At 41.5% G+C, this 17,415-nt stretch overlaps 1 protein-coding gene across 7 annotated transcripts in view; it reads left to right on the top strand.

The window, feature by feature from the left end:
• Positions 1–17,415, top strand: part of SPOP (speckle type BTB/POZ protein) — a 76,759-nt gene that overhangs the window by 25,267 nt on the left and 34,077 nt on the right. For 4 of the 7 annotated variants that reach the window (XM_087713616.1, XM_014075104.2, XM_014075112.2 and 1 more), the window contains one exon: positions 7,228–7,334. The exons of 2 other annotated variants lie outside the window; for them this stretch is intronic. The gene's annotated coding sequence lies outside the window, so the exon portion shown is untranslated. Of the gene's footprint in view, positions 1–6,856; positions 6,899–7,227; positions 7,335–17,415 lie in introns of all 7 variants that reach the window. One more of the 7 variants, XM_014075097.2, reaches the window with a different exon arrangement.

Genomic DNA, 17,415 nt, shown 5'->3' with positions numbered 1-17,415 from the left:
TAAGTACTGCATTCTACTGCGCCACCATGGCTCATGCTAGTATTTCTAAAACATCCTTATTTCTCTGCTTTGTCTATAGTATTCTATCTTTTCCCTACTGTATACATGAAGGTTGCATACTGCATTAAGTTGCATGCCTTACTGAATAAATTAGAATTGGTTGGGCATTCACACAATATGTAGTTCATACAGCATCTAAACCAAAACCAGTCAAGTTAGATTATGGCGTAATGTGAAGGTTCTAAAATTATGTGGACTAGGAATCCTCAAATTGGTAAATGAATCTGTAATGATTCATTTGTATTAAATAAATATACCACTATTCATAATTGAATTTTAATATTTAGCAGATGAAATAATGATAAAATCTCACAAGTGTGAGATAAACAATAAAACAGTTCAATTTAAAACATTTTTAATGGAAAAGATAAACTTACTAATTTGCATAATTCAAGGAATCTAGCTTTTATTTTTAGATAAAAACATTTATTTTGGACTGATGTTTGTTGTTTATGGAAACAGTTGTAAAAAGAAAATCTAACTTTAAATCTGATGTGTCCATGCAGAACTAGAACTAATTTAGATAGCAATTCAGCTTTGTGTTTGCAAGCCATCAGGCTTCTACAAGCAAAGCCAGATAAATCTGTCAGGCTTCATGCCTAGGGAAAAGCAAACCCAGAAAGCTCAAGGGAAGTCCAGACCTCTTGTGTCTAGGGTAATCATTCCAAACAACCTCAATAAGTTGCTCTGTTAAAAAGATTTGTTGGCATTGACAATAGTCAAACCAATATGCAAGCAAGTGCAGGAATATGAAATGCTTCTATGCACCTTTTAGCAAAACACAGTTGCCGCTGCAAATGAGTTTGAAGACTGAAGGACCACTCAATCATGCCTTCAGTAGGATAGGCCTATCTGCCACCAGAGATCCTTCCCAAAGGCCCAGAATGGATCACTTCATATCAATATTTTTTTATCTTTTTGGTGGACTAGGTTTTAGGAAACTTGTATTCCCTTTCTCTTTCATAAAACTAAAGGAATGACAGTAAGGTTTACATTTGCTTCTACTGATAATGCACTGTGCCAGTTGATAGCAACAGCTAATTAACTTGATGTTTCTATAACTGTTTGCTGCAGCAACTTCCAACAGGAAAAAAAGTATAAATTGGCAGTCAAGTACTATCTTTGACCTGCAACCAACAAGGACCTTCTCTATCTATGACAAGCACTGGCTGGCTGGCATATTTTAACAGATTTGCCTGATTATGAGGCTGAATAGTCCCAAATAGTTGGAATTTGGTGTGAATAAGAATTAGGGCTGCCAGATCTGAGCTACAAAAAAAGCTATCAAAGAGTACCTGATCCAAAGTCATCCAGTGGGTTTCTGTCGTTAAGGTCAGAGTGAAACCAGGTTCGCCTTGTTCCTAGCCCAATGCCATAGCTATCATTTAGTGTTAGCTCTAGTTAGAACAGTGTTGCATCTTATTGTGATCTGGATATGTAGTTGTGTGTTTTATGTCTGTATGTGCAAAAAAAGAGCAGGATTCTAGGTTACAAGGTGAAATTAAGCAGGTGATTGTAATATTTGGAGTCTCTCCCCTCCCTCCCCCATCATTTTGCACCTATATTTGGATTATATATCTCCTTTGACACTGGAAAAAATATAGGTATTTGGAGGATGGGAAACAATCATATTGTGGAAACTTGATCTGAAATTGAAGGATGCACTTCAGTACATTGGGAAGTACAATAAACATGGGGCATTTCAAGTTATAAATGTTTAATATTCCTAGAAATTAGATTGGGGTTGAACACTCATTTTCCAGCCTAAGCAGAGGAAATCGATCAGATGTAGTGACAGTCCATTGTTTGCCACTGGGCCATCATTGTGCTCTCTCCCCATCTTTCCCTCAAAACTGCTGCTAATGCCTCTGCTTTGGATGCAGCTTCCTTCTAACTCAGTTGCTAAGCATTGGGATCACAGGTCTTTTTTTTTTTTTTTTTTGGTACCTCCATATCTCCATATAACTGCTAATGAAATAAGCAAAGGGAATCAGACAAAAGGGAGCTTGTTGTTTTAAGATGGGTGTGTACTAGTAGGGAGAACATGGAGTAGTGTAAACTGTGGATCTGGGCTGATGGGCATTTATTCTGGACAACGCGGGGGGGGGGGAGCCAAAAGGCTTGCATATACAAAATGAACTGTGTCGGTACTTGCTTCAGGTTTTGCTTGGATAACTGTGTATTCAAGCCTCCCCTCCCCCCAATTTGTAGTCCCCTCAGTTTGCTCAGGACACATAATTTGAGTTTGCTTGGCTTAATATGATATCTAAACTCAGCTAAGATAGCATCTTAAATCATGATCCACTGTGCTTAGGTAAAAATTGTTCATAAAACAAGGATGTGAAAGGAGGAATTAGCCAGACTTCCTAAAATAAAGTTTTGTCCTGCAGTGATATTTTCATAGAAATAGACACTTGTCCCACAGCCTGAGTACTAGATTTACAGTAGGAAGGTGCTATATTAAGTTCAAGAAAAGAAGAACTGGCTGTTCTGGATTTAAAAAAAAAACTTGAGAAAATGATTAGTGTATTAGAGTTTTGCAAAAATTGTTGAAAATGATGTACCAATATATACAGTATACCACAGAAGTGAGTACACCCCCCCTCATATTTTGTAAGTATTTAAGTATATCTTTATGTAGAGCAACAATTGATTTTTTCAGATCCTCAGAGAGTTCATTGTCATGAGGTGCCATGTTGAACTTCCAGTGATCAGTATGAGAGAGAGAAAGATAACACCAAATTTAACAGACCTTTTCTCCCTTCACACCTGACACTTTGTAACACTAATGAATCTCATGACACCAGGGAGGGAAACCAGCTATTTGGGCCCCATTTGGACATTATCACTAGGGGCCTACTCACTTTTGTTGCCAGCAGTTTAGACATTAATGGCTGTGTGTTGCGTTATTTTGAGGGGGACAGCACATTTACATTTATACAAGCTGTATACTCACTACTTTATATTGTAGCCAAAATGTGAGGGGGTGTATTCACTTCTGTCATATACTGTATATTGTACAGTATATGTAAAAGATGGAATTGTGGAGGATAGCAGATCAGGGATAACCTATTCATATTGATTCTTTCTGCTTGTCCATATTGTGAAGGCAGAGAGATGAGAGCTTGATTAACCTTTGACCCTCCTTTCTGATTCAGCCAGCTTGTTTGGGGTTGGCTACTAGGGCCATGGTTAAGTGAGATGCCTTTTTAAGTGCATGATGTGTTCCTTCTAGCTAAAAGGAAATAATTATAGCATATTTATTTTAAAAATTCTCCTTGACTCAGATTTTCTAATTACAGACTAATCTCATATATTCCATTCTTGGGGAAGTTGTTTGAGAAAGTGGTGTCCTCGCAATTCCAGTTTTCTGGATCAACCTCAAACATTGTTTCCTTCAACATATGGTACTGAGACTACTTTGACCATCACGATGGATGATCTGTGCTACAAATAGAGAGGGGAGTTAGAACTAACAGGATATCTTGGTGGGTTTTGATACTTCCAACTAGGATATCCTTCTAGACTGTCTGGACATTGAGAACCTTCTTTTGCAGTGGTTCTAGTCCAATGCAAAAGTTCTGTCCTCAGCAGTGATTTCTATTTAATATTAATTTGTTTGTATCCTGTCATTTATTATTTTTAAAAATATCACAACGTGATAAACATACCGACATACCTTCTTCCTCATTTTTCCCCACAGCAGAAATCCTGTGAGGGGAGTTAAGATGAGAAGAGAGTGACTGGCATAAAGTTATCCAGCTGGCTTTCTTGGCTAAGGTGGGACATAGACTCATGGTTGCCTGCTTTCTAGCCTGGTGCCTTAACCACTAGATCAAACTGGGTCTTTAATTCATTGATACCTGCATAATTGTCCTACACAGTATTTCATAGAATCCCAACTTGTCTTTGTGTTGTTTGATATATACATGAGAACTTTTGCTGATGAAACCTAATACTAGTATAGCCTCCTTTGTAGCTATATGGAAGCAATTACTTGATTGCCTAAGCTTCATAATGGCTGGATGAGGGAGAAGAAGCTGAAATTAAATCTGGACATGACAAAAGTGTTTTTGTTAAAGATAAATCTACGTTCTGGAAATAAATGATGCTTATTTGAGATATGTTCAGAGAGGGAAGGTATGCAGTTTCAGGATGCTTTTTGACTACCAGCTGTCACTGAATTTGGAAATGGTAATTTCATTTTATTATGCTTTATACTATGACAAAGACTAAAAGCTTATAACTTTCATACAGTTACCTTGCTTCCTTTATTCTGAAAACTAAAGTCTTGGACGTGATTTCTTATACCTCATAAGTTTAGTTGTGGGCACAGCAGAAGCCTGAGAATTTTCTGAAATCCAAGAATCATTTATCTTACATAGAAGCTAACAATTACTTTTCTAAGTCAGGAGCTTCCTATTGGATAACTAATTTACATTGCTAAACCAATAGTGCACTAATCAACCTTTTTTATCCCCAAGTAAGCAAAAAAGTAATTTTATAAGTGGTTCCTTTTGACAGTTGAATAAGAAATGAAAACTGAAATCCTATGACTGTCTTCGCTAAATTACCTCTGCGCCAGGGTCCCAAAGTCCCATATCAGGGTGCTGCAATTTTAGTGGGAGGTGGAGACTTGGGGAGATTCTCTGCATGGGATTTCATTTGCTTTGGTTTGCTCTACCTGGTGGGAAATAGGGAGGGGAAAGGAATATGCCTCGGGTTATGTTAAGAAAAGAGAGAAGAATGTGCTTTGAACCATCTGCTTTATCTCACCACCAGAGAAAGAGAAACCAAGTGCCTGGGAACTAACAGTTATCATTTTTTCTACCAAGGTTCTCAAAACATCTTTGCACTTGAGATTGATTCGATATTGAACTGGACATTAGGAGAGGCTTTGCTTATAGTAGTTTAACCTAAAACTTTGAGCGGGAAACTTCAGATACTGCATCTCCTTTGCTATCACTGTCTTTCAATAAAAGTTCCTTTTGAAATGATAATTGTTTCAAGAGTTCTGCTTTCTTGAGACTGGTGAGGCAGGACCTTACACTCTGTTACTCTTTGTTACCCTAGGCATGCTTACTTACCTTGTCCCTTGGAATGCTGGTATTGTAACTCAGAAAGTTGAGTGGTATCTGCCAGGATTCAGTGATTATTAACATATACTTAGTGCAAGGAGTTCTTGCAACAGGCCATATTTACCAGGTGAAGAAATTCCTGGTGAATAAAACTACAGGTAATCCTCAATTTACGATGGATTGCTTAGTGACATCTTGAAGTTATATTCGACACCCCCCCTCCCCATGTATTTATAATCTAGTTCTGATGGCTACCTCTATCGTCATTTCCTCCCGATCATCCGGGACTCGGGAGACAGAGGATAGATGGGGGTGGGGCCAATCAGAGGTGGTATTTGCCAGTTCTCTGAACTACTCAAAATTTCCGCTACCAGTTCTCCAGAGCTGGTCAGAACCTGCTGAATACTACCTCTGATCTAAAGCTAGTCTGTGGGATTTGATGGTGGTGGTGGGAAAATTGGTGCAAATGCTACCAAATAATAATTGCAGCCATTGAGAAGATGGTTCTGTAGAATTTAATATGCATGATTTAAGACTATGGTCTGTGACTCCAGAAACTCGAAATCTAAATACTGCAGATATTTTAACTTGAAGATTTACAAATAAAAAATATATTTCTGCTACTCCTGATACTAGGGATTTCAGGCATGCATATAGCTACTGATTCCACTGTACATATGTGCATTATTATTTTAGTTGCATATATACTTATATGAAGTTAACATAGTACAGTAGTCATTAATAAGAGCTGATGATTTTTATGTTAAGTGGAATCTTGACAAGTTCTAACTTTGGTTCTCTGAGTTAATTTGAGAGCATGTATCCATTTCATTGTCAGATTGGCACATTGATTATGAAGTGGAAATGCTTTTGTTTAAATAATATTTCTCTCTCTCTCTCTCTCTCTCTCTCTCTCTCTCTCTATATATATATATATATATATATATATATATATATATATATCTATATATCTATCTCTCTCTCTCTCTCTCTCTCTCTCTCTCTCTATATATATATATATATATATATATATATATATATATATATATATAGAGAGAGAGAGAGAGAGAGAGAGAGAGAGAGAGAGAGAGAGATATAGATATATAGATATATAGATATATAGATATATAGATATATAGATATATAGATATATAGATATATAGATATATAGATATCTCTCTATATATATATATAGCGTATATAATACGCTATATATATATATATATATATATATATATATATATATATATATATATATATATATATATATATATATATATATATATATATATATTACGCTACATAATAGTGTTGCCTTGCCTGTTGATATTGGAGTGGAAGGATTGTTGTATTTCACTGTATTGAAAGGATATATGTGTGAGATTAAAAGAATATCTTTTGTAAAGAAAGGAATTTCCCACTTGTCTTCTCCTGCTGTAAATTATGGTATATTTAATTATATTAATAATTGACTCAAATTCTAAAAATCTTAAAAAAGCAATTCTTCATTCTTGTGCATGTATTTTGAAATGTTGTACTTTGCAGTTGACTCATTGCTTTTGTCTTCTCTCTGTTCAGTCTGACTCTGATTCTTTCTATTTTGGAGCTAAATGTGTCTCCCCAGGAAGGCTATATTATTTTGAGCACCGTCTAGTTTTCTTCAGTTCAGAACAGTCAAAAGCAGTGCTGCTAAACTTTCATTTTTGCTATTTTCATAGAGAACTTCCAGAATATTGCCTCAGTGCCATTTAAGCACCCAGGTGTGTGTACTTTATCTTACTCTAATATATAGTTGCCCATTAGCAATTAATAAAGCTCTGGCAATTCTTTTTTTGTTTAAATCATAACTATTTTTCTTTCTAATTCATTAAGTGACTGTTCTTTTTCCCCTGCCCTAGGATTTTTTAGAGCTTGATTTTCTATTTTGATTGTCCTATTTTACCCTGTATGCATTTTCTACAAATTATATTCAATTTTTTTTGCCATTTTTTTTTACTGGTTGTGTAGTATGTAGCAGTTAGTTAGTTTGCAATTTTCCCACTTTTTTCTATTTTTAAAATCTCTTTAACACCTTTCTCTTTTGTTAAAGGTTTGATATTACAGGTGACATCGCTGTCTCTGGCGTGGGTGTCTCCCTGATCCATTTCCATTTCTGTCTGCTAATATTCTATGGACCCAGCTGACCAGGTGCAGAAGGTATCAAGGCTTTCTTATTTTTCTTTTGCTTCAGATCTTACAGATAAAGATACAAAATGCAGACCTTACACTGCAGTGACTCAAGTTACAATTGTTATCTAAAATAGGCAGCATTTTCCCCTTATACTCTTCCACAATAAACTGTAAAAACTTTTATGTTCTAGGACATGTGTTAAATTAAAGTTGTGCAGAACAAGATACGGTAGTCTAAAATCTTACTGCATAATACAAGTTGAAAAGAAATGTTTTTTAAATGAAATTTACATTGGAGGAATTTGCCTTGTGTTGATTTTCTCAAATGTTCTAGGCAACATATTGTCGCTTGAACTTTGGCAAACTTCCATCGGAGAAGAACATAATGCTGCCAACTGTTAAATTTTCCCTCCATTCCCTTGTTATTGAAATTTGAAATGTAGCTAAATTTACTGATAGAGGTTTAACATTGCAAGGTCATGTAAGAAAGAAGGTAGTGATTGTTTGTGTTCTGACATGATTTCATGTTATACTAGGGCCTTGTTTTGTGTAAATGGTGCTACATACCCATTTATTGTATATGTATGTCAAAAATCAAAAGAAATAAGAAAGCAAATTCTCCTAGGCACTGCATGGGTTAACTTCAGCTTGCTGCCCAAGGACTGAGTTTAAATGTTTAGTGTAGCCACGCCTCCTCCTCTCTTTGAAGGTCAGTTTGAAAAACTCAGTCGCCCTAAAAGGATGAGTTGAGGTTGAGTTGAGTTTATTGATCTTGTATGCCGCCCACTCCCGAAGGACTCCGGGCGGCTTACAATAAACAAGGGAAGGGGATAAATAAACAAGACAACACCTTAAAATACGCAACATTCACAGTTACCGTGGGGCTGGATATTTCACAAGCCCCCCGGCCTGCTGGAGCAGCCAGGACTTGGTGGCTTTGCGGAAGGCCGGGAGGGTAGTAAGTGTCCGGATCTCCACGGGGAGGTCGTTCCAAAGGGCTGGAGCTGCAACAGAGAAGGCGGGGAGTCGCCAGCCGACATTGGCTGGCAGATGGAATCCGGAGGAGACCTAACCTGTGAGATCTAATCGGTCTATGGGAGGTAATCGGCAGGAGGCGGTCTCTCAGGTACCCAGGTCAGATGCCATGTAGGGCTTTATAGGTGACGCCCAGCACCTTGAAGCGGGTCCAGAGACTAATGGGTAGCCAGTGCAGCTCGCAGAGGATAGGTGTGACGTGGGTGTATCTGGGTGCACCCACAATCGCTCGCGCGGCCGCGTTCTGGACTAACTGAAGTCTTCAAACACTCTTCAAGGGCAGCCCCATGTAGAGTGCGTTACAATAATTCAGTCTTGAGGTCACAAGGGCGTGAGTGACTGTCTGAAGGGCTCCCGATCCAGGTAGGGTCGCAATTGGTGCACCAGGTGAACCTGGGCAAAGGTCCCCCTGGTCACAGCCGACAAATGGTGTTCTAAAGTCAGCTGGGGATCCAGGAGGACTCCCAAATTGCGGACCCTCTCTGAGGGGCGTATAATTTCATGTATTGGGGATTTCCAGTCCTTGGATATCAAGCTGGATTTCTCCTACTTAGTTTAGTGTAGCCTTTTGTTTTCACAGTTGTAGCCTTAGTTAGACCTAGGTTTATTGTTTTACCCTTGAAAGAAGTTATTTTGCCTAATTAACCTTCCTCAGCACGGATCAGGCTGTTTGGAGTGTTCCAGCCTCTCGTGCGTCCATGTGGTTCTGACAGCACTGAGAGGCTCATCAGCGGTTACTGGCAAGCCTAGGGTCCAGGTAGGAGAGTCAGGAGCCCCTGTGAACCGTCGGAGGACCCTCTTAGTCCTGGAGGCTCTACTGAGCACTCCGGATCACCAACGGCAGCCCGGTGTTGCTCCAAACTTGTGGTGGCCATTTTGGAAGAGAAAAGAAGTGCGCGCTTTAAATCCAAGCCGCTTTTTTCTCTTTTCTGTGCTGCAGCCTGGTCCCTTAGCAGATCAGCCGCTGGGAGGGGTGTTGGTCAAGTGGCCTTGCTCTGGGTCTCCAGGCAGGCTTCCCCTTCCTCTGAAGACCTTGATTGGCAGCTACAGGGAGTTTGGCTTTCCAGGCCATTCCCTATCTTCATATTACCAGCGCGGATCTGCAAGCGCTGTAAGAGCTTTTTCTTGGCGCCATTTTGTTGCTGCATCACCTGCCGGAGCTGTTGCCTCAGGATTTCATTACAACTTGGGTCTCCATTTTCTCCAAACCCTTTCTGAATAATGATGTTTGGGGACTGGAAGTTCCATCATGGCCAGCAAAGGTGTGGAGAAGGTTGCAGAGCAGGCAGGACCTATCATCAGTAAGCACAGCAGGCCCAATCCTGCGGCCAAGGGTGTTAGTGCAGCATGCCCAACTAAAGGCAAACAGCCAAGGAAGGTGTCCAGGGCAGAAGAAAGGCTGGCTGAGAGGTGCCAGAGAGCCCTAGAAAAGCAATTTCAGAAGGCTCAGAGCAACCAGGGGCTTGAAAAGGATCTCGCTGTGCCTGCCGAGGCTCCTGCTAATCCCTCCATTTTAGATCTTCCACCAGAAGAATCTCCATCTGTAGTAGAGGAGGGGTTAGGGTTCTCCCCTAACCCCTCTAGGGCATCTCCCAGGTCCTTAGCCTCATCTCTAGAGGAGGAATACATGGAGGAGGCTTGTTCCCTGTTGGAAAAGAGAATTCCTCCTCCTGGTGCTGTAGCTAGGGATTTGCCCCAGAACCAAGATTCCACTCCTGAGCTATCCCCAGCTATGAAGGAGGTGATTGCAAGGGCTATCTCTCAGGGGATTGCTGATGGTATCCAGCAATTGGGCCTTACCTTACCTCTCCCAGGCCGAGCCAAAGCCAAAGCGAGCGTTGCTAATCCCCCATAGCAAGAGGGCAGGGTCTCCCCTCCTGCCTCCTCAGCCATCAGTGAAGCATCTGACAAGGAGGAGGGCGGTCAGGATGCCCCAGATTTGTCGGAGGACAAGAATCTGGCCCCTGACATTCCCATCTTCTCGGGGTTATTCAAGCCTTCTATGTTTCGGGCCATTCTTACCAAGGCTAGGGCCTCTATTCAGATGGGGCTTCCCGCGCAATCTGTTAAGAATTCTACCGAACAGGGTAATAAGCCAACTGCTGGATCTCAGGATCTAGGTGCTGGGCTGTTCAAGGAGACCACCCCTCCTCAGGAGCTGGTCCTAGCTCCCCAATTATTGCTGGACTTTATACAATGCCAATGGGCCCAGCCGGGCTCCATGGCTAATCCCAGTGGGGTGCATAAGAAGCTTTATTCTATGGAAGCTGGCATAGAGGATCTCCTGAAGCTTCCCCAGGTTGATGACCCCATAGTGGCCCTAACCTCGAATTTGGTCCTCCCAGCTGATCTGCTGGAAGGACTCAAAACAGGATAAGAGGGCGGAGAAGGCCTCATTTGCCACAGTGTGGGCCATGAAGGCTTCCTCCTCCTCTTCCTACTTCAGTAGGGCGGCCCTATTTTGGCTGTGCAAATTGCTGTCCAACCTCCCAGCTGGCGACATTAGGTCGCACCAAGATGTTAACAAAAATAATTGCAGGGATCGAGTATTCGGCCGATGTTTAGCTTAACGCCACCAAATTCTCAGAGCCCTTGCCTCCAATGTGACCTCGTGTCGCCTGCTGTGGCTTCGTCACTGGCAGGCGGACATGAAGGCAAAGTGGAAGCTTGCTTCTGCCCCATTAAAAGGTGGCAAGCTTTTTGGGGAGGCCTTGGACTCGGTTTTAATTGAGTCCAAGGATAAGCGCAAGGTCTTGCAGGCTGTTACCAAAAAGCCGGACCAGAAGGGACAGTTGTTTTTTCGTAGCCAGCCCTTTTGTAATGCTGACACCCCTTCTTCCTCAGGGGGATACACCAGACTTTACGCCCAGACGCAGGACTGCTCCCATGAGAGGTCTTCGTTCAGGGACAAGAATATGCAGTAGGGGAACCACAGAGCCTTCTGGGGGGGTATTCCAACCACTCCTTTCAGCAGACTAAGTGACCATCACCGGTCCCCTCCCATTGGGGGTTGTTACAGTTGTATGCCGACCAATGGGAGGAGATGACAATGGATGCTTGGGTTCGGAACACGGTTTGGCATGGTCTGACCCTAGAGTTTCTTTCGATGCCCCCATGGACCTTCATCCCCTGTCCCATTCCCGAATCGCCCCTCAAGCACCAGCTGATGCAGGCGGAGATCAGACATTTACTGGAGATAGCGGCCATCAAGCAGGTACCCCTGGGTCAGGAGGGCAGGGAGTTTTACTCGATCCTCTTCCTGGCCCCCAAAGCATCGGGGGGAGGGGGGTAAGAACAATACTGGACCTCAAGAAACTCAACATCCACCTAGCGTACAGGCGCTTCAAGATGCAATCGCTCCAGACCATCTTAAGTTGCATCAGGCAGGGCAATCTCATGACATCGATCAACTTGAAGGAGGCATACCTGCACATCGCCATACACCCAGCGCATTGCCAGTTCTTGAAGTTCCAGTTTGCAGACCATCATTACCAGTGTAGGGCCTTTTCGGCCTCTCATCGGCCCCAAGGACATTCACAAAACTCCTGGCCGCAGTCACAGCAAATCTTCGATCCTGATCTGTATGACTCGTTTACTACCTGGACGACATACTCCTGCTGTCGTCGTCTGTTCCACAAGGACATCGGGAACTCAATCTCACCATGCGCACCCTCGAACGGCATGGCTTTTCCGTCAACCGGGAGACAAGTCACCTGACTCCAACCTCCAGAATTCAATATGTGGGCATGGTGATCGACTCCAACATTTGCAAGATCTTCCTTGCGCAGCAATGAGCGGACAGCATTACATCCCTTGCTCGACGCATCAGGACGTCCAGGGGACGTTCTCGGGAAGCTGGTCTCGTGCATTGTGGTAGTTCCCTGGGCTGGAATGCATGCATGGGAGCTCCAGTGGTTCTTACTCCTGGTTCAACGACACAAGGCTAGCAATTCCAAAAGGATTGTGAATGTCCCTCCGAGAGTCATCACATCGCTCAGGTGGATCCTTTGCAAAGGATCCAGAGCGCCTTGTCATAACGATGGATGCCAGCCTGGGGTGCCCATTGTTAGATTCATGTGACACAGGGCAGATGGTTGCTAGCGGAGCTCGCCCACAATATAAATTGGCTGGAGCTTAGGGCAGCCAGGCTGGTGCTTCGCCACTTCTGACAGCATGTCGAGGGCACACACGTACTAATACTGATGGACAACATTGTCACCAAAGCGTACATAAACCATCAGGGCGGCACTCAATCGAAAGCCCTGATGTTGGAGGCAGAGGCTCTCAGGTGTTGGGCCGAACGCCACCTCGGGTCACTGAAGGCGGACCACATCTCCAGGGAGGAGAATATAACTGCAGACTGGCTGAGCAGAACTTCGATCAGCAACTCAGAATGGCAACTTCATCCATCTCCCTTTCACCAACTGTCCGAGAGATTCAGCCTTCCGGCAGTAGATCTGTTCGCCAGTCCTTGGAACATGCAGCTTCCCCCAATTCTTTTCACAATTTCAGTACCCCGGAGCGTAAGGGGCGGATGCCCTCTGATGCTCCTGGCCTCCAGCTCTTCTTTGCGCCTTCCCGCCTCTCAACATCATTCCCCAGGTGATCAAGAAAATCCTGTTGGAAGGTGCCAAAGTGCTGCTGGTCGCACCCCACTGGCTGAGACTATCCTGGTTCACCAACCTTGTCGACCTGTCAGTGACCAAATGCTAGCGCATTCCTCAGGAGCAGATCTCCCTCAGCCAGGGGGCCATTCAGCACTCGGACCCTCAGTGGCTCCAGTTGGCCATCTGGCACTTGAGGGGGACCTCCTGAGGGAAGACAATTTCTCGGACAAGGTCATCCAGGCCATCCATGCATCCAGACGTCCCTCCACAGTGCACATCTATGACGCAACCTGGACTGCTTTTTCATTCTGGTGTCTGCCATGTCGAATTGTCGCCACTGCAGCAACTATTCCACAGATTCTTGACTTTCTTCAGGACGGATTGGACAAGGATCTTGCCCCCAGCACTCTTCAGAGGCAGACAGCTGCTTTGGCCACCATCTTGTCCAGAGACGACTGTACACTACTCAGCAGACACCCCAGGGATCGCAACTTCCTGAAGGGAGCTACCAACTTACGTCCCCTGACGGTCCACCAGTACCCAATTTGGGACCTGGTGGTAGTTTTGCAGACATTGACCTCAGTTTCATTCGAACCACTTCGTTCCATCACTTTGCGCCACTTATCATTTAAGACTGGCTTTCTAATTGCAATCACTTCGGCTCGCAGAATCTCTGAACTGGCGGCCCTATCTGTGAGGGAGGACCTCTGCATTGTGCATCTGGACAGGGTCATTCTTCGTCTTGACCCTTCCTTCCTCCCAAAAGTTAACACCTTGTTTCACATGTCGCAAGAGGTGATTCTCCCTGACTTTTGCCAGCACCCCAGGGAGCGAGTTTGGCACAATCTGGACGTACGAAGGACAATACGCATATACAGGAAGGGAACAGCCTCCTTCCGCAAGTCCGAATCCTTCTTTATTTCCTTCCAGCCCGCTTCAATGGGCAGAAAGGTTTCCTCCTCGACTATCGGACGTTGGCTGTATGCCTGCATAAAACTGGCCTACGAACATCAGGCCCAGCCGGTTGCTCCTCACATATCCACCCATTCCATGAGGAGCGCCACAACCTCAGCTGCATAGGCAATGTAGGCGCCCATCCAAGAAATATGCAGGGCAGCAACTTGGAACTCGCCATCCCCATTTATTTGTAACTACAAATTGGACTCCTTTGCAGCTGCGGAGGTCACTTTTGGGAGGAGAGTCCTGCAGCAGGTCCTGGCGGCTCCAGAACAACGAGATATCTCTGCTTCCCACCCTGGGACTGTATAGCTTGGGTGTGTCCCATGCTTGGACACTCCAAGCAACGCCTAGGAGAATGACGGTTGGCTTACCTGAATGGTTGTTCTCTAGGCACTGTGGGAATGTCCAACCCCGCCCTGGGGTAATCTAGCAGAGCCGAGTCACCTTTTCTGATGATATAGTTCATCTTCTTATGACATCTTCTGGACTCCACATCCTCGTTTTTCAAACTGACCTCCAAAGGGAGCAAGAGGCATGGCTACACTAAATATTTAAACTCAGTCCTTGGGCAGCAAGCTGAAGTTAACCCATGCTTGTTTGGACACTCCCACAGCACCTAGAGAACGACCATTCAGGTAAGCCAACGGTCATTTTCAGAATAACAAATGTTATTAAAAGCATAAGCTTTTGTAAATTGTAGCATATTTCTTAATATGTATGTGTGCTTGCATGCATATTTATGGATTACAAGTTCAACTACACTTCTGTTTTTAAGTAAGGCCCATAGGACTCTGAGTAGAGATGTATAAAATTGCAATCCATGAAGGCACGCTTCTCTTGTCAATTTTTCTGGACGAAGCGATATTTTCCAATATGGTTGGAAGCATTACAGCCATTAAGATATGCTTCTTTTTAGATGACTAAAAAGAAGTTGTATCAGTAACTTGTTTTAGTATTGAAGTTAGTGCTGGAAATTTGTGAAGTAAAGAAGTGTATTCCTTACCCTCATTAGGCACCAAAACCACCTATTTTATGTCATTTTATAGATCTTGCAAGTGGTTTTTGATTAAGGTTCTCTTTTTCTTATCTTACATCTAGCCCCCTGAATAATGAATACTGTGAATATGCTGCAGTAGAAAATATCTATTGTTCAGTTAACACAATTCATGTAATACTCCAGGAATAAAATGTTTTAATGTTTAGATGGCTTTTAGAAAGCTTAATATCTTATATGAAATTTCAAGGCTTTTTATTTTTATTTTTTTAAAAAACTACAACATTGAAAAATAATGTTAATTTAGTTGACTAACAGAAATAAGGATTATGGATAAGGCAGAAATATGTTATTTTATAAAAAAAAATCAGGTCAAAGTGAGCCTGTTTAATTAAAATGAAAAGCAAGGACTAAACCTTAGTAGGATTTTTGTTTTCTCCCAAAGTCATTAAAAATACAAAGATTTTGTTCTTTGCTAGGTGTATTAGTACAGGGAAAGGCGACATAAGGTACAAAGTTTATAATGGCAACAAAATGGAATGTAAGTAGTCATTTCACTTTTGTCATAATAGGTATTTTCTTCTGTACAGAATAAGATCTATAACATGTTTTATTAACAAAATTACAAAGGGGCACTGAAAAATAAGTTTAAATATGTATGAACGAGGTATCAAAATGTACAATTTAATACACAATCATTCAATCAAGTATTAATGTCAATTCAGCATAGTGGTCTTAAAATTGAGTTTTTGATCTAAATTAGAATAAATGCAGTTATTCTCTCTCTCTCTCTCTCTCTCTCTCTCTCTCTCTATCTATCTATCTATCTAAATATCTATCTATCCATCCATCCATCCATCCATCCATATAATTTATTCAGTTTACATTTTAAATATTTTATTTACAATACTGTGAAGAATGCAATATGAATCTAGCCTTGTTTAATTAACTGATCTAGGAAACTGGAAGTGCATACTAGTCATTCATTTTGCCTGGTGAAAATACGTTTTAACTCTTACCTATATTTTTATAATATTGATATCTTTTATTGGGTAACTTTTGAATTAGAGTGGTTTTCCAACATAATTGCCACCATATGGAGATCCTGAAATTCTTCCCTGTGTTCCACACAGACAGCCTCTATGGCTGTAATTAATAAAACCATCTAAAAATTATACTCTAACGTATCATTTGGATTATCAAAAAGTTTAATAAAGTTAGGTTTGGATTTAATATTCTTAGTTGCAATTTGTCTTACTTTAATAAAGATTTTAGTCCCAGACAGTTGGACATTTACAAGATTACCGTATATGTATATATTACTCTACATTTCCACCATTACATAAAATTTACAGTAAAATTCACCATGTTAAGTTTTCTTGATATTAAATAACATTTATGAAATGTTTTCCATGAGTTTTTTTTATTTTTGCTAAAACCATTTTTTTTCCTTTTTTATGGCAGTTGAATAAGCATAAATCATACTATGTATGTTTTATATTTAATTCCTATATTGTTGTCAACCCATTCTAAAACATTGTCTTTAGAATGTTGTAATGTTGTCTTTAGAATGTTGTCAACCCATTCTAAAACATTGTCTTTAGAATGTTGTAATTTTATTAATGTTTTTCCTTTGTCTTCTTAGACCAGGGGTGTCAAACTCAATTTTATTGAGGCCACGGTGGGTGTGGCCGAGGTGGGCATGGCCAGCTCGACATCATTTATGATGTCGAGCTGCCAACGAAAACAGGAACCCGAGTTCCATTTTTGGCTGCCATGTCCTCCTGCAACCCTCTGCCAGTGAAAATGGAGGTCTGTTTTTGCTGGCAGAAGCACTGCAAGGCAGTCCTTCACTGTACCCTGCGGGCTGGATCTGGCCCCCGGGCCTTGAGTTTGACACCCCTGTCTTAGATGATGGATTTAGCCAAATAGGTCCATCATATATATATTTTTAATGGGCATATTTTCTCTCCCAATTCTGATATTGTTTAATTTTACTCATCATAGAAGGCATGCTGAAACATGAAGATTGAAAAAGTGACTTTGTGGATTTAATTTAGGGAACCATCTTTTCCCATTTTTTTACATGTTTAGAACTTCTGAATATCTTCTGTTTTTAATGAACATTCCTCGCAAAAGAAAATTCCTTAATTTTTGCTAGTACTATATATACACAATCCATCTTGAATCAAGGGGCTAATTCTTCTGAATTTATCAAGCCAAAAATGTTATTGATAGAATTCTTAATGCTCTTATCTTGGCTGCTTGGTTGCAGATATTTCATTACCCAAACTAGGTAACCTTATCAATTATATTAGGTAATGAAATATTTGCAAACAAACAGCTAGCTCAGAGAGCACCAACTCCACAGTTTAGTCCTGAGCTACAAATATTATCTTCCATTGGAATGTTATTGATGTGATAAACATCATAATTAAATTTAGTACTGGAATAAAGGCCGTCTTTATTAGTGTTTTATAAAGAATCTTTAATAATCCAAGATATTTGGGAG

Source organism: Thamnophis sirtalis, unplaced genomic scaffold (genome assembly GCF_051295495.1).
Source record: "Thamnophis sirtalis isolate CommonGarterSnake01/CBP01778 unplaced genomic scaffold, rThaSir2_p1.2 scaffold_4, whole genome shotgun sequence".
In the NCBI taxonomy this organism is placed as follows: domain Eukaryota; kingdom Metazoa; phylum Chordata; class Lepidosauria; order Squamata; family Natricidae; genus Thamnophis; species Thamnophis sirtalis.
Note: the sequence above shows the minus strand (reverse complement) of the source record. Positions and strands in the feature narration are given on the sequence as shown.